We start from the raw sequence: 15,897 nt of genomic DNA, 5'->3' as shown, positions 1-15,897 counted from the left end.
GCCAAAGGAGAGCTTCCATATGATCCAGCAGTCCCATTCCTGGGTACGTGCCCGGAAAAGACGAAACTCTAATGCCAAACGATACGCGTACCTCCATGTTCGCAGCAGCATTATTTGCAATAGCCAAGGTGGAAAGTACACAACCGCCCACCAACAGACGGCTGGCACAAGATGTGGTATCTGTGTAGCATGGATTATTTCTCAGCCATGAGGAAAAAGAATGAAATATTGCCATTAGCCACCACAAGGATGGTCCCAGAGACTACTAGACTTAGCGAAAGACGTCCGACAGAAAAGGACAAGATATGTGGAAACTAAAACCTATTCCACATGAATCTATGTGCGAAACAGACTCACAGACATAGAAAACCAAATGATGGTTCCCCAAGGGGAAAGGGAGAAGTGGAGTCATAAATCAGAAGCTGAAAGGAATGGATACACACTACTATGTGTGAGGGAGAAAGCAGCAAGGATATACAGAATAACTCGGGGAATAATATTCACTATCTTCTAGCAAACTGCACTAGAAATCAAGCCGAAAAAATATTAGCCATGGAAAATAGTCTCCCTTTGCTGTGCATCTGAAATTCACATGATATTGTTCATCAGCTGTGCTCCCCAAGCACAAGTACATAGAAGTAAATCACTAATCACTTAGAGAGAGAGAGAGAGAGAGATCAGTGACGAAATACAGAAAGAGGAGAAAGACGAGCTATCATATGATCCAGCAGTCCCAATCCTCGGGACACACCCGGGAAAGAGAGAAACTATACCTTGAAAAGAGACATGAACCCCCATGTTCACAGCAGCACTATGTGCTATAGCCAAGACATGGAAAACGTACTGTGGAATATTACTCAGCCATCAAAAAAGAATGAAATAGTGCCATATGCAGCAAAAAGGATGGACCTAGAGAAGATTACACTTAGTGAAGTAAGTCCAACAGCGAGGGAGAGAGATATGTGGAATCTAAACAATAATACCAATGAATCTATGTGCAAAACAGAAACAGAGTCACAGACGTAGAACACAAACTGATGCTTACCCAAGGCGAAAGGGAGAAGTGGAAGAATAAGTTGGGAGCTGCGATGAACAGACACACCGTACAATATAGAAAAGAGATCAAGTAACGAGGATATAGAGAATAGCACAGGGAATGAGAGTCAGTATCTTCTGGTACCCCATTATGGAAATAAACCTGAAAATACATCATCTATGGAAAATAGTATCTCCCTGCTGTGCACCTGAAACTAACACACTATTGTCAATCAACTATACTTCCACTACTGCAGCTACTACTCTACAGAAAGGAAGGAAGGAAGGAAGGAAGGACGGAAGGACAGAAGGAAGGAATGTAGGGAGCGAGGAAGGGGTGGAGGGAGGGAGGAAGGAAGAAGCAAAGAAGGAAAGACAAATGAAAGAAAGAAAAACCAAGCAAGCAGCAAAGGAAGAAGCAAGCAAGCAAGGAAAGAAGGAAGGAAGGATAGAAGCATAAAATAAAGGAAGGAAGGAAGGAAGGAAAGGAAATGAAAGAAAGAAAAAGCAAGCAAGGAAGAAGCGAAGAAAGAAAAAAGAAAGAAGGACAGGTGAGCTGTCATATGATCTAGCAATCCCAATCCTCAGTACACATCTGGAAAAGACAAAAGCTCTAATTTGAAAAGATGCATGCACCCTCATGTTCATAGCAGCACTGTGTGCCATAGCCATGACGTGGAAAACACCCAAGTGCTCATCAACAGACGGCAGTCGCAAGAAGATGTGCTGTACGTGCACGCCAGTGTTCACTGCAGCACTGTTTACAAGAGCCGGGACGTGGAAGCAACCTAAATGTCCATCAACAGGTGAATGGGTAAAGAAGATGTGGTACATATACGCGATTGAATATTACTCAGCTGTAAAAAGGAACGCAGTTGGGACATTTGTCGAGACATGGATGGACCTAGAGACTGTCATACAGAGTGAAGTGAGTCAGAAAGAGAAAAACAGATATCGTGTGTTAACACATGTAAGCAGAATAAAGAAAAACGGTACCCATCAACCGGTTTGCAAGGCAGAAATAGAGACACAGATGTAGAGAACAGACATATAGACACCAAGTGGGGAAAGGGGGGCGGGGGGTTGTGGTGGGATGAACTGGCAGGTTGGGATTGCCATATATACATTACTAATAAGAAAAGAAGTATCAAATTGTACACTTTCAATATATGCAGTTTATCGTATGTCCATTGTATCTCAGTAAAAGCTCTTAAGGAAGAAAGAAAAAGAAGATGTGCTGCATGTGTAGTATGCAACATTCCTCAGCCATAGAAAGCAATGAAACCTTGCCATTTGGCGCAACCTGGATGGTCCTAGAGAATATTACACTTAGTAAAGTAAGTCTGACTGAGAAGGATAAAGGTACGTGGAATCTAAAAACTGCAACGAAGTGAACCTTTGTGCAAAACAAAGAGAGACTCACAGACGTAGAAAACACACGTGTGGTTACCCAAGGGGAAAGTGTAGGGGAGGGACATATTTGGAGGTGGGGTTGGGGTTAAAGGAGAGGCAACAGTATCCCTAAAGCAGAGAAGCAGCAAGGATTTTACTGCCTAGCACCAGGAACTAGCTTCATATCTCCTAAGAAACCGTACTGGAAAATAACCTGAAAAAGCACATTTCACTGAATCGCTTCGCTGTACACCTGACACGAACACAGTATTGTAAATCAACTCTACTTCTACTTAGCTAGGACACAAACAAACAAACACAAACAATCCAAACAGATCAAGGAGGCCACCGGGAGAAATGCAAGAGTAGGATCTTTGACAACGTAGGAATTGGAAAGGATCAGGGAAGGAGTGGGGAGATAGGGGGTGGGATGGGGGTGTTGGGTGGAGTAGCGGTGGTGGTGAGGGCGCGGCCTGAGGTGGTGGTGCTGTCCGGAGCAGCCATGATGCTGTCGGTAGGAGGAGAGGTTCAGGGGAGGGGGGGTGGTCGTGGGGGTGGTGATGGTGGTGGTGGTACTAGTGGTGGAGGAGTGGGCGGTGTTGGAAACATATTTCTGCTGAGGGACAAAACATGAATACAGAGTGCGGTTTGCCATGGCATCGTGGACTTCTCTGGAACTCCTCGTGCAAGACAATGCTTCGGGGACTCTCTAGGACAATGGGCTGTATCACTGCCCGAGGTGGCACCTTCCTTGCTGCTGGTTGTGCAAACACGGTATCGTTTTCGGAGTGTGGGCAGAGGGAGCCAGAGAGCTTGGAGAGGTGGTGAAAGGTGAAGAGATGGGGCGCGCCGGTGCTAGTGTGGGGTATTGCTTACGGGGCAAGGAGTGACGCAAGTGTGGGGTCAGGGTGAGGAAGAGCACAAGCCCAAGCAAGGTGTCCGGGCGCTAGAGTGGCGGAGCGCGCGAGGTGTCAGGTGGTGGAGGCTTGGCTCCACAGTGTGTGTCGGGTGGGGGGGCGTCCGCGTGGGAAGGACAGGCCGGCAGGTGCGGTGGAGAGCTGCGGGTGGGAGCGAGCTGTGGCAGGCCCGGTGCCTTGGGCGTGGGAGCGGGGACGCCTAGCTCCGCTTTGGGGCTGCGGGAACCAAAAGGCGACGCTGCGGCTGCATGGGCCGGGAATCGAACCCGGGCCTCCCGCGTGGCAGGCGAGAATTCTACCACTGAACCACCCACGCACCGAGGGCACCCGGCGCCCGATGCTGCCCCAGCGCTGCTCGCAGCCAAGAGCCCGATACTGGGCGCCGCTCGCCCGAGGGCCTCTGCTCCGTTTGCGCAGGAGGCCGACGGCCCACCCCAGTGACAGGCTCCGGGCACGTGGGCGACCCCAGGGCGCCAGGCGGTCGAGAGGACAGAGGGACGGAGGGACGCAGGCGGGCTCGGCCCATCCTGCGCTTTCTCTGCCGTCCACGGCCGCCGCGAGGCTGTCGCTGTCGCCAGAGGAAGCCAGGAGCGGAAGCAGCCCGACCCGCGCCCGAATCGCAGGCAGGGCCGGCGAGGCGAGGCGAGGCGAGGCGCGGCGGCTGCGGCTGAGGGCCGAGTTTCGTCTCGGTGACCGCCAGGTCCCGACCCCAAGTCCCTCTGGCGGCTGGCTTTCTTGCCGCTGCGGGGCGGGCGAGGGCGGCCAGGGGTGGGGGTGGGATGGGAGTGGGGCAGGCATCGGAGCTCGCGCGGGGCCGGGGTCGGGGCCGCGAGCGCCGGAGATGGACCCCCGGGAGCGCCGCCGCCACCGAGCAGACGCTCAGGCCCAAGGACCACAGGTGCCTGGGCCTCGCTGCTGCGCTCTGGCCCAGCCCTCTCCCGAGGGGTCCCGCTCTGAGGCGTTGGTCGTGAGAGGAGCGACGCGCCAGGGTGCGGTTAGGTCCGGCCGGGGCAGCGGCTTCCCCGGGCAACGTGCGCTGTGGCGCCCAAGGGGGTGGCCCGGGCTGAGGGCCGGACGTCTGTGGGCGGGTGACGGGGCGTCCAGGGCGCGCGCTCTCTCCTCGCTGGAGCACTCTTCCCGGGAGCGACTCCTGCGCCAGGCCTCCTGCAGGGAGGGCCCGGTGGTCCCTGGCCCAGCAGGAAGCTGGGCTGCCTGCGTGCTGGGAGGCAGGCAGCTGTGGCCCAGCCGAGGCCCCAAGGCCAATACGCACCGAGGGCACGCACCCCAGGCCGGCAAGACGGCGTCGGCCACCTCCGCGTGGCTGTGGGGGGAATGGAATGGGCAGGCGGGCCGGCGGGGCTGGCGCAAGGGACAGGATGTTGGACGGAGGGAGAGCTGCTGGTGGCGGACGTGGCAGCAAGGCTGGGAGAGTGAGCCCGCTGTTCACCAGGCAGAAGTCGGGCAGGCGGAAGGCGGGTGAAGAGTCGAGGGCTTTGCACCCGCGTCTGGTGTGTGTGTGGCGGTGGCGGGGTGCAGCGGGTGCAGTGGGAGTGGGAGCGAGGGACGGAGGGCGGAAGGAAGGAAGGGAGGGAGGGAAGGAGAAAAACTAGCAGCAGCAGCAGCAGCAGCCGCAGCAGCAAGCAAGCAGGTGAGGAAAGATGTGGTGCGAAGGACTGAAGGTTGGTGGTGTGGGTGCAGGTAGGAGGGGGCGTACTGGCTGGGCGGGAGGGCGTGTGTCCGGGAGGCTTCCAACTGGGCCATTTCTGCCAAGCCCGCGGGCGGGTGGGCAGGAAGCGCGGCCGTGGCGGAGAGGGTCCCGCGTGTGAGAGGCACGGATGTCCGGGCCTGAGTTTGGAGAGGCCGCAAGAGTGCAGTGCGCCAACGGAGAGGAAGGCGGTCAAGGGCTGCCAGAGGGACGGGTGCGTTAGTGGGGCGGGCCAAAAGGCTGGCTTGTCAGGAGTGGGATTCGAACCCACGCCTCCAGGGGAGACTGCGACCTGAACGCAGCGCCTTAGACCGCTCGGCCATCCTGACGGCGGGCCGGAGCGGGCGCGTCGCCGCTCGGCTGGCTGGGACCCGCCGCGACGCCAACAGCGGTGCCCTTGGCTGGACGCGGTGCTCCGCGCCAGGCGGGCGGCCGTCTGGCTGAGCAACGCACCGGGCGCGCGGTGGCCGACGGCGAGCGAGGCCTGCCGACGCGCCTGGCTCCGGCGCGGTGGCGGCCTCGCCCACCCCTGGCCCCGGACCGCGCCCGGCCGCGTCGGGCCAGCGCGTGCCGGCAGCACCCTCCCGCGCCTCTCTTCGCCGGACGGGGCACGGCGCACGCCCAGGCCCTCCTCGAAGCCTCGCTTGGCCTGTCGGGCCCCCTGCACCCGGCGCGATCCCCGCGTTGGAGGCAACAGGCAGCGCGCACTGGCAGGTGTCAGCGCCACGCGGGTCCGCGTCCCTGTCGGGGCCGGGGGCTGCTGCTTTGGACGACGCGGTTGGTTTGGTGTCGGGTCGGGTCGGGCACGCGCCCGGCGCCCGTGGTGGGCAGAGGGCAGAGGGAGGCGCCGGCAGGCAGCCCAGAGCGGCCGGGCGCCCCAGCGGTCGCCGCCGTCCTCGTTAGTATAGTGGTGAGTATCCCCGCCTGTCACGCGGGAGACCGGGGTTCGATTCCCCGACGGGGAGGCAGCACGCCCTCTTTTTGATGGCCGGCGCCGCGCTCGGTCCTGCCGCCCGGCCCCCAAGGGCCCTTCTCCTCCCGTCGCCGTCCGCCCTCCAGCGAGGCCAGCGTGTGCCTAGCCTGCCCGCCCTGCACCCCCTGCAGCCCTCCAGCCCTTCCTCCTCGCCGGGCGCTCGGTCGCCACGGCGAGCCAGGGCCTCCTCTCGACCCCACAACCGCCCGACGACATCGCGGCCCGTCCGAAGGGCCGGCCTCACTGGGCTCCTTGCGGAGCGCCGCACAGCCGCGCAGCTCTGCACAGCGGGCGGGCCGGGTGGGTGGCGGATGAGTGCCGTCCCCTGTCGGTGCGGGAGGCGGCCTGGCCCCGCGCCGGGGGGAGAAGGGCCTTGGGGAGCCAGGTGCTGGAGGACGCGTCCCCCGGGGTGGGGGTGAGGGCGGGGGCGGGGGGTGGCCCGCGGCGTGAAGCCGAGGCCCCGGGAGCAGCAAGGCAGCGAGAGCGCCCCCCTGAGGCGGTCGGGCCGGTGGACTAGGGCAGCTGCGGAGGGCTGGCGCGGCTGGGGCTCCGGGCGGTCGTTGGTGTCGCCTGTGGCAGCACGGAGCTGCCGGCTGGCGGGGCGTCGGGGCAGGGCTGCTCCAGGCGGCGGAGGCGGAGGAGGGGGAGGAGGGGGAGGAGGACCAGGAGGAGGAGGAGGAGGGACAGGAGGAGGAGGAGGAGGACGAGGAGGAGGAGACGGCGGCCGAGGCGGCGGCGAGAGTGCGGTCGGGCGAGCCCGGGGCCGGCGTCTGCGGGCGGCCCGGGCTGTGCAGCGTTGGTGGTATAGTGGTGAGCATAGCTGCCTTCCAAGCAGTTGACCCGGGTTCGATTCCCGGCCAACGCAGTGGGCCGACCTTTTGCCGAGCTCCGCGGGCCTCGGGCCCCGGGCCTGGGAGGGAGAGCCGGGAGCGGGGAGCTAGCTGGCCCTTCGCGGCTTTTCGCGTGTGTGCGAGAAGCAGGCGCGCAGTGTTTTGCGGCTGCGGCCAGCAGGAAGAACGCGAGGGCACGTGCACTGCCAGGAGCGGCGCGGGGACTGGACTTGGGGAAGCCGGGTCTTGGCGCCGAGGTGGCGCGGCGCGGGCGCTATGGGGCGAGGAGCAGCGAATGGCAGGCCTGGCGCTCCCTGGTGGTCTAGTGGTTAGGATTCGGCGCTCTCACCGCCGCGGCCCGGGTTCGATTCCCGGTCAGGGAAGCCCTTCTTCTGCCTCTCGGCCTCCCACCGTCCCGCGCCCCCTTTTAGCCAGCCCACGCTTGCTCCGCCGCCTCGGAGCCCCGCCAGCAGCCGCCCGCCACCGTCCACCTCCAGCCCAAGCCCTGCCACGCAACCCTTTTGGCCGCACTGGAGCGCTCGCCCACGCCAGGCCCTCCACATCCCGCCTCCTCCTTCTCGGACCCTTGCCTCAGCCCCAAACACGACGGCCCGGGGCAGCCTCTCTCCCCGCCGAGGCTGTGGCCACGAGCAAACGCCCCCACCTGCGTTTGGACTCTCCGGCAGCACGACTTCTGCCACGACGCATCTCACCGCTGACGACCCATCCCGTCTTCCTTCCTGAGGGGCTGGTGTTGGTGCTGCTACTGCTGCTGCCTCCGCTACCCCTGGTGGCGGCGGTGGCAGTCCTGGTGTGGTGCTGGGGCTGGAGCCGCTGCTGCTGCTGCTGCTGCTGTTTGTGGTAAAGGTGGTGGTGGTGGTGGCGGTGGCAATGCGGGTGGGGCGGGGGGGGTGATGGCAGTGCAGCAGTGCAGGTGGGGATGGGGGTGGGGGTGGGGGTGCGGATGGCGGTGGGGGGGGTCGGCATGGAGGGGTGGGGGTGGAGGGTCCCATTGAGTGCCAGCACCTGCGACGCGGATCCATCGGGAAGGTGCAGGAGAGGGATCTCCATCTCCAAGTCGGGCCACTTGCAGGGACTCCGGCCGCTTCCTCGTGGGCCAGGTCCTGGACTGCCTGTGACTCCCGTGGCCCGGTGGTGGGCTCCAAGGGCGTCCTGGTCTTGAGCGGGCCATGGGAGCAGAGAGGCGGACCAAGGCACCCCGGAGGCAGAGATGTGAAAATGAATCCAAACACGTGCCAGGAGTTACACCGCCAGGCAGTGGAAGTCAGAGCGCAGGCAGATACCGGAGGTCAGCCGTGAAGACGGAGCCAAGCAGGTGGGATGCGGCGGAAGCAGATGCGTGACAGGGTGGACCACCAGCTAATATCGCATTCCAGGTGCGTGACCAACGCTCTCAACCCTATCACAGTGAGGCAAGAATGTGACCGTGCATACGTCCCTCCCTCCCCCAGAGCAAAGACACACACCCACGTGCGCGCGCGCACACATACACCGCTCCCCTAGACATGACTTCTCATGGTTTCCCATTCTCACCGTTCCTGTCTGTCTATCCAGGATATGCGCTGTCCTCCTTCGCAGCCCGTCCTCACCTTCTCCTAAGGATTCTCCCCAAGGTAAGTCCTCAGTCCCCATTCAGCCCAAGCTTGGGCACCTCTGTCGCCAAAGGCTTTAACGTCTGCTCACAGATTGTTTCCTTCAGAGGCAAACGGGACAGCCGGTGACGTGCACCGACCTGCCGTGGTGGTGTCACACTCGGTGCATTTGGACAACTGCAGGTCCCCTGTGGAAAGGAGCGAGAGTGGGCAGATGGGGCTTCCCATCACTGCAGGAAGTTTCCTCGGTGGCCTTGCTGGTACCTTGGGGCTGTGTGACAGTGCGGGAGGAAGGTGTTCGTGGCCGTTGGTGGTGGTCACCCCATGTGGATTAGGGAACGGAGCAAAACAGCCCTGTGGAGAGAGGGTGGTGGTGAGCCGCTTGCTGGGAGGTGGGAGGAAGGGCCTGGGGTGTCTGGCTGGAGCAGGGGCGGGCACGGAGGTATTGGGCTTGCAGGGACCTGGCCGGGAGAGCTGCTGGCCACTCAGGCAGAGGCTCTGCAGAAGCTTGGGACGGTGGTGGCACCGGTGCTGGTACGTGTGTGCGGGTAGGTCAGATCTGGGGTACGGGGGGAGCTGGAGTAGCAGGGGGTCTGAGGAGCGCTGGCGGAAGGGAGACTTCCAGGCAGGGCGTGTGAGAGTCGGGCCTGGGGTACAAGGGTATGGTGCGGGGTAGAGTGGGCCGAGCCTGCCGGCTAGGAGGAAGGGCGGGTGGCAAGCCGGGTATGTGAGTGGGCTGTGGTGCGAGGAGGATGGTGGGAGAGGACGCCATCGGGGCAGGGTGGTGGGTGAGCTTGCCAGACTGGTGCGCTGTGCTGCAAGGCGGTCAGGCGAACCACTGGGCTGGGACTGGGGGCGGTGGGTAAGAAGCAGGCAAGAGAGAAACAGAAACGCAGGATGCGACAGGGGCGAGGTGTGGTCCGAATGGGGTGGGGGCGTTCTACTGCCCCAGAGACATAAATCGCCTGTCATCAAGAGAAAACATCCAGTCTCATGTGAGTGTGATTGCGTGGGGCTGGGGGTGGGGGTGGGGGTGGGGGTGGGGGTGAGGGTGGAGGTTCAGATTTCAAGAGGCCAAAGGAGAGCTTCCATATGATCCAGCAGTCCCATTCCTGGGTACGTGCCCGGAAAAGACGAAACTCTAATGCCAAACGATACGCGTACCTCCATGTTCGCAGCAGCATTATTTGCAATAGCCAAGGTGGAAAGTACACAACCGCCCACCAACAGACGGCTGGCACAAGATGTGGTATCTGTGTAGCATGGATTATTTCTCAGCCATGAGGAAAAAGAATGAAATATTGCCATTAGCCACCACAAGGATGGTCCCAGAGACTACTAGACTTAGCGAAAGACGTCCGACAGAAAAGGACAAGATATGTGGAAACTAAAACCTATTCCACATGAATCTATGTGCGAAACAGACTCACAGACATAGAAAACCAAATGATGGTTCCCCAAGGGGAAAGGGAGAAGTGGAGTCATAAATCAGAAGCTGAAAGGAATGGATACACACTACTATGTGTGAGGGAGAAAGCAGCAAGGATATACAGAATAACTCGGGGAATAATATTCACTATCTTCTAGCAAACTGCACTAGAAATCAAGCCGAAAAAATATTAGCCATGGAAAATAGTCTCCCTTTGCTGTGCATCTGAAATTCACATGATATTGTTCATCAGCTGTGCTCCCCAAGCACAAGTACATAGAAGTAAATCACTAATCACTTAGAGAGAGAGAGAGAGAGAGATCAGTGACGAAATACAGAAAGAGGAGAAAGACGAGCTATCATATGATCCAGCAGTCCCAATCCTCGGGACACACCCGGGAAAGAGAGAAACTATACCTTGAAAAGAGACATGAACCCCCATGTTCACAGCAGCACTATGTGCTATAGCCAAGACATGGAAAACGTACTGTGGAATATTACTCAGCCATCAAAAAAGAATGAAATAGTGCCATATGCAGCAAAAAGGATGGACCTAGAGAAGATTACACTTAGTGAAGTAAGTCCAACAGCGAGGGAGAGAGATATGTGGAATCTAAACAATAATACCAATGAATCTATGTGCAAAACAGAAACAGAGTCACAGACGTAGAACACAAACTGATGCTTACCCAAGGCGAAAGGGAGAAGTGGAAGAATAAGTTGGGAGCTGCGATGAACAGACACACCGTACAATATAGAAAAGAGATCAAGTAACGAGGATATAGAGAATAGCACAGGGAATGAGAGTCAGTATCTTCTGGTACCCCATTATGGAAATAAACCTGAAAATACATCATCTATGGAAAATAGTATCTCCCTGCTGTGCACCTGAAACTAACACACTATTGTCAATCAACTATACTTCCACTACTGCAGCTACTACTCTACAGAAAGGAAGGAAGGAAGGAAGGAAGGACGGAAGGACAGAAGGAAGGAATGTAGGGAGCGAGGAAGGGGTGGAGGGAGGGAGGAAGGAAGAAGCAAAGAAGGAAAGACAAATGAAAGAAAGAAAAACCAAGCAAGCAGCAAAGGAAGAAGCAAGCAAGCAAGGAAAGAAGGAAGGAAGGATAGAAGCATAAAATAAAGGAAGGAAGGAAGGAAGGAAAGGAAATGAAAGAAAGAAAAAGCAAGCAAGGAAGAAGCGAAGAAAGAAAAAAGAAAGAAGGACAGGTGAGCTGTCATATGATCTAGCAATCCCAATCCTCAGTACACATCTGGAAAAGACAAAAGCTCTAATTTGAAAAGATGCATGCACCCTCATGTTCATAGCAGCACTGTGTGCCATAGCCATGACGTGGAAAACACCCAAGTGCTCATCAACAGACGGCAGTCGCAAGAAGATGTGCTGTACGTGCACGCCAGTGTTCACTGCAGCACTGTTTACAAGAGCCGGGACGTGGAAGCAACCTAAATGTCCATCAACAGGTGAATGGGTAAAGAAGATGTGGTACATATACGCGATTGAATATTACTCAGCTGTAAAAAGGAACGCAGTTGGGACATTTGTCGAGACATGGATGGACCTAGAGACTGTCATACAGAGTGAAGTGAGTCAGAAAGAGAAAAACAGATATCGTGTGTTAACACATGTAAGCAGAATAAAGAAAAACGGTACCCATCAACCGGTTTGCAAGGCAGAAATAGAGACACAGATGTAGAGAACAGACATATAGACACCAAGTGGGGAAAGGGGGGCGGGGGGTTGTGGTGGGATGAACTGGCAGGTTGGGATTGCCATATATACATTACTAATAAGAAAAGAAGTATCAAATTGTACACTTTCAATATATGCAGTTTATCGTATGTCCATTGTATCTCAGTAAAAGCTCTTAAGGAAGAAAGAAAAAGAAGATGTGCTGCATGTGTAGTATGCAACATTCCTCAGCCATAGAAAGCAATGAAACCTTGCCATTTGGCGCAACCTGGATGGTCCTAGAGAATATTACACTTAGTAAAGTAAGTCTGACTGAGAAGGATAAAGGTACGTGGAATCTAAAAACTGCAACGAAGTGAACCTTTGTGCAAAACAAAGAGAGACTCACAGACGTAGAAAACACACGTGTGGTTACCCAAGGGGAAAGTGTAGGGGAGGGACATATTTGGAGGTGGGGTTGGGGTTAAAGGAGAGGCAACAGTATCCCTAAAGCAGAGAAGCAGCAAGGATTTTACTGCCTAGCACCAGGAACTAGCTTCATATCTCCTAAGAAACCGTACTGGAAAATAACCTGAAAAAGCACATTTCACTGAATCGCTTCGCTGTACACCTGACACGAACACAGTATTGTAAATCAACTCTACTTCTACTTAGCTAGGACACAAACAAACAAACACAAACAATCCAAACAGATCAAGGAGGCCACCGGGAGAAATGCAAGAGTAGGATCTTTGACAACGTAGGAATTGGAAAGGATCAGGGAAGGAGTGGGGAGATAGGGGGTGGGATGGGGGTGTTGGGTGGAGTAGCGGTGGTGGTGAGGGCGCGGCCTGAGGTGGTGGTGCTGTCCGGAGCAGCCATGATGCTGTCGGTAGGAGGAGAGGTTCAGGGGAGGGGGGGTGGTCGTGGGGGTGGTGATGGTGGTGGTGGTACTAGTGGTGGAGGAGTGGGCGGTGTTGGAAACATATTTCTGCTGAGGGACAAAACATGAATACAGAGTGCGGTTTGCCATGGCATCGTGGACTTCTCTGGAACTCCTCGTGCAAGACAATGCTTCGGGGACTCTCTAGGACAATGGGCTGTATCACTGCCCGAGGTGGCACCTTCCTTGCTGCTGGTTGTGCAAACACGGTATCGTTTTCGGAGTGTGGGCAGAGGGAGCCAGAGAGCTTGGAGAGGTGGTGAAAGGTGAAGAGATGGGGCGCGCCGGTGCTAGTGTGGGGTATTGCTTACGGGGCAAGGAGTGACGCAAGTGTGGGGTCAGGGTGAGGAAGAGCACAAGCCCAAGCAAGGTGTCCGGGCGCTAGAGTGGCGGAGCGCGCGAGGTGTCAGGTGGTGGAGGCTTGGCTCCACAGTGTGTGTCGGGTGGGGGGGCGTCCGCGTGGGAAGGACAGGCCGGCAGGTGCGGTGGAGAGCTGCGGGTGGGAGCGAGCTGTGGCAGGCCCGGTGCCTTGGGCGTGGGAGCGGGGACGCCTAGCTCCGCTTTGGGGCTGCGGGAACCAAAAGGCGACGCTGCGGCTGCATGGGCCGGGAATCGAACCCGGGCCTCCCGCGTGGCAGGCGAGAATTCTACCACTGAACCACCCACGCACCGAGGGCACCCGGCGCCCGATGCTGCCCCAGCGCTGCTCGCAGCCAAGAGCCCGATACTGGGCGCCGCTCGCCCGAGGGCCTCTGCTCCGTTTGCGCAGGAGGCCGACGGCCCACCCCAGTGACAGGCTCCGGGCACGTGGGCGACCCCAGGGCGCCAGGCGGTCGAGAGGACAGAGGGACGGAGGGACGCAGGCGGGCTCGGCCCATCCTGCGCTTTCTCTGCCGTCCACGGCCGCCGCGAGGCTGTCGCTGTCGCCAGAGGAAGCCAGGAGCGGAAGCAGCCCGACCCGCGCCCGAATCGCAGGCAGGGCCGGCGAGGCGAGGCGAGGCGAGGCGCGGCGGCTGCGGCTGAGGGCCGAGTTTCGTCTCGGTGACCGCCAGGTCCCGACCCCAAGTCCCTCTGGCGGCTGGCTTTCTTGCCGCTGCGGGGCGGGCGAGGGCGGCCAGGGGTGGGGGTGGGATGGGAGTGGGGCAGGCATCGGAGCTCGCGCGGGGCCGGGGTCGGGGCCGCGAGCGCCGGAGATGGACCCCCGGGAGCGCCGCCGCCACCGAGCAGACGCTCAGGCCCAAGGACCACAGGTGCCTGGGCCTCGCTGCTGCGCTCTGGCCCAGCCCTCTCCCGAGGGGTCCCGCTCTGAGGCGTTGGTCGTGAGAGGAGCGACGCGCCAGGGTGCGGTTAGGTCCGGCCGGGGCAGCGGCTTCCCCGGGCAACGTGCGCTGTGGCGCCCAAGGGGGTGGCCCGGGCTGAGGGCCGGACGTCTGTGGGCGGGTGACGGGGCGTCCAGGGCGCGCGCTCTCTCCTCGCTGGAGCACTCTTCCCGGGAGCGACTCCTGCGCCAGGCCTCCTGCAGGGAGGGCCCGGTGGTCCCTGGCCCAGCAGGAAGCTGGGCTGCCTGCGTGCTGGGAGGCAGGCAGCTGTGGCCCAGCCGAGGCCCCAAGGCCAATACGCACCGAGGGCACGCACCCCAGGCCGGCAAGACGGCGTCGGCCACCTCCGCGTGGCTGTGGGGGGAATGGAATGGGCAGGCGGGCCGGCGGGGCTGGCGCAAGGGACAGGATGTTGGACGGAGGGAGAGCTGCTGGTGGCGGACGTGGCAGCAAGGCTGGGAGAGTGAGCCCGCTGTTCACCAGGCAGAAGTCGGGCAGGCGGAAGGCGGGTGAAGAGTCGAGGGCTTTGCACCCGCGTCTGGTGTGTGTGTGGCGGTGGCGGGGTGCAGCGGGTGCAGTGGGAGTGGGAGCGAGGGACGGAGGGCGGAAGGAAGGAAGGGAGGGAGGGAAGGAGAAAAACTAGCAGCAGCAGCAGCAGCAGCCGCAGCAGCAAGCAAGCAGGTGAGGAAAGATGTGGTGCGAAGGACTGAAGGTTGGTGGTGTGGGTGCAGGTAGGAGGGGGCGTACTGGCTGGGCGGGAGGGCGTGTGTCCGGGAGGCTTCCAACTGGGCCATTTCTGCCAAGCCCGCGGGCGGGTGGGCAGGAAGCGCGGCCGTGGCGGAGAGGGTCCCGCGTGTGAGAGGCACGGATGTCCGGGCCTGAGTTTGGAGAGGCCGCAAGAGTGCAGTGCGCCAACGGAGAGGAAGGCGGTCAAGGGCTGCCAGAGGGACGGGTGCGTTAGTGGGGCGGGCCAAAAGGCTGGCTTGTCAGGAGTGGGATTCGAACCCACGCCTCCAGGGGAGACTGCGACCTGAACGCAGCGCCTTAGACCGCTCGGCCATCCTGACGGCGGGCCGGAGCGGGCGCGTCGCCGCTCGGCTGGCTGGGACCCGCCGCGACGCCAACAGCGGTGCCCTTGGCTGGACGCGGTGCTCCGCGCCAGGCGGGCGGCCGTCTGGCTGAGCAACGCACCGGGCGCGCGGTGGCCGACGGCGAGCGAGGCCTGCCGACGCGCCTGGCTCCGGCGCGGTGGCGGCCTCGCCCACCCCTGGCCCCGGACCGCGCCCGGCCGCGTCGGGCCAGCGCGTGCCGGCAGCACCCTCCCGCGCCTCTCTTCGCCGGACGGGGCACGGCGCACGCCCAGGCCCTCCTCGAAGCCTCGCTTGGCCTGTCGGGCCCCCTGCACCCGGCGCGATCCCCGCGTTGGAGGCAACAGGCAGCGCGCACTGGCAGGTGTCAGCGCCACGCGGGTCCGCGTCCCTGTCGGGGCCGGGGGCTGCTGCTTTGGACGACGCGGTTGGTTTGGTGTCGGGTCGGGTCGGGCACGCGCCCGGCGCCCGTGGTGGGCAGAGGGCAGAGGGAGGCGCCGGCAGGCAGCCCAGAGCGGCCGGGCGCCCCAGCGGTCGCCGCCGTCCTCGTTAGTATAGTGGTGAGTATCCCCGCCTGTCACGCGGGAGACCGGGGTTCGATTCCCCGACGGGGAGGCAGCACGCCCTCTTTTTGATGGCCGGCGCCGCGCTCGGTCCTGCCGCCCGGCCCCCAAGGGCCCTTCTCCTCCCGTCGCCGTCCGCCCTCCAGCGAGGCCAGCGTGTGCCTAGCCTGCCCGCCCTGCACCCCCTGCAGCCCTCCAGCCCTTCCTCCTCGCCGGGCGCTCGGTCGCCACGGCGAGCCAGGGCCTCCTCTCGACCCCACAACCGCCCGACGACATCGCGGCCCGTCCGAAGGGCCGGCCTCACTGGGCTCCTTGCGGAGCGCCGCACAGCCGCGCAGCTCTGCACAGCGGGCGGGCCGGGTGGGTGGCGGATGAGTGCCGTCCCCTGTCGGTGCGG

General features: G+C 60.4%; 8 non-coding genes across 8 annotated transcripts; 4 read left to right on the top strand and 4 right to left on the bottom strand.

Annotated features, from left to right (window-relative positions):
* Window positions 1–3,589: 3,589 nt before the first annotated feature.
* Window positions 3,590–3,660, bottom strand: TRNAG-GCC (transfer RNA glycine (anticodon GCC)). Its single transcript has one exon. It is a non-coding gene; the product is annotated as a tRNA-Gly (tRNA).
* A 1,635-nt stretch (window positions 3,661–5,295) lies between these two features.
* Window positions 5,296–5,378, bottom strand: TRNAL-CAG (transfer RNA leucine (anticodon CAG)). Its single transcript has one exon. It is a non-coding gene; the product is annotated as a tRNA-Leu (tRNA).
* Window positions 5,379–5,942: 564 nt separating this feature from the next.
* On the top strand, window positions 5,943–6,014 carry TRNAD-GUC (transfer RNA aspartic acid (anticodon GUC)). The gene has a single exon. It is a non-coding gene; the product is annotated as a tRNA-Asp (tRNA).
* An 801-nt stretch (window positions 6,015–6,815) lies between these two features.
* Window positions 6,816–6,887, top strand: TRNAG-UCC (transfer RNA glycine (anticodon UCC)). Its single transcript has one exon. It is a non-coding gene; the product is annotated as a tRNA-Gly (tRNA).
* Window positions 6,888–7,163: 276 nt separating this feature from the next.
* Window positions 7,164–7,235, top strand: TRNAE-CUC (transfer RNA glutamic acid (anticodon CUC)). Its single transcript has one exon. It is a non-coding gene; the product is annotated as a tRNA-Glu (tRNA).
* A 5,892-nt stretch (window positions 7,236–13,127) lies between these two features.
* On the bottom strand, window positions 13,128–13,198 carry TRNAG-GCC (transfer RNA glycine (anticodon GCC)). Its single transcript has one exon. It is a non-coding gene; the product is annotated as a tRNA-Gly (tRNA).
* Window positions 13,199–14,833: 1,635 nt separating this feature from the next.
* TRNAL-CAG (transfer RNA leucine (anticodon CAG)) lies at window positions 14,834–14,916 on the bottom strand. The gene has a single exon. It is a non-coding gene; the product is annotated as a tRNA-Leu (tRNA).
* Window positions 14,917–15,480: 564 nt separating this feature from the next.
* On the top strand, window positions 15,481–15,552 carry TRNAD-GUC (transfer RNA aspartic acid (anticodon GUC)). The gene has a single exon. It is a non-coding gene; the product is annotated as a tRNA-Asp (tRNA).
* Window positions 15,553–15,897: the final 345 nt, after the last annotated feature.

This window comes from Hippopotamus amphibius, unplaced genomic scaffold (genome assembly GCF_030028045.1).
Source record: "Hippopotamus amphibius kiboko isolate mHipAmp2 unplaced genomic scaffold, mHipAmp2.hap2 scaffold_287, whole genome shotgun sequence".
Lineage (NCBI taxonomy): Eukaryota > Metazoa > Chordata > Mammalia > Artiodactyla > Hippopotamidae > Hippopotamus > Hippopotamus amphibius.
This window is presented reverse-complemented; position numbering and strand designations above follow the sequence as displayed.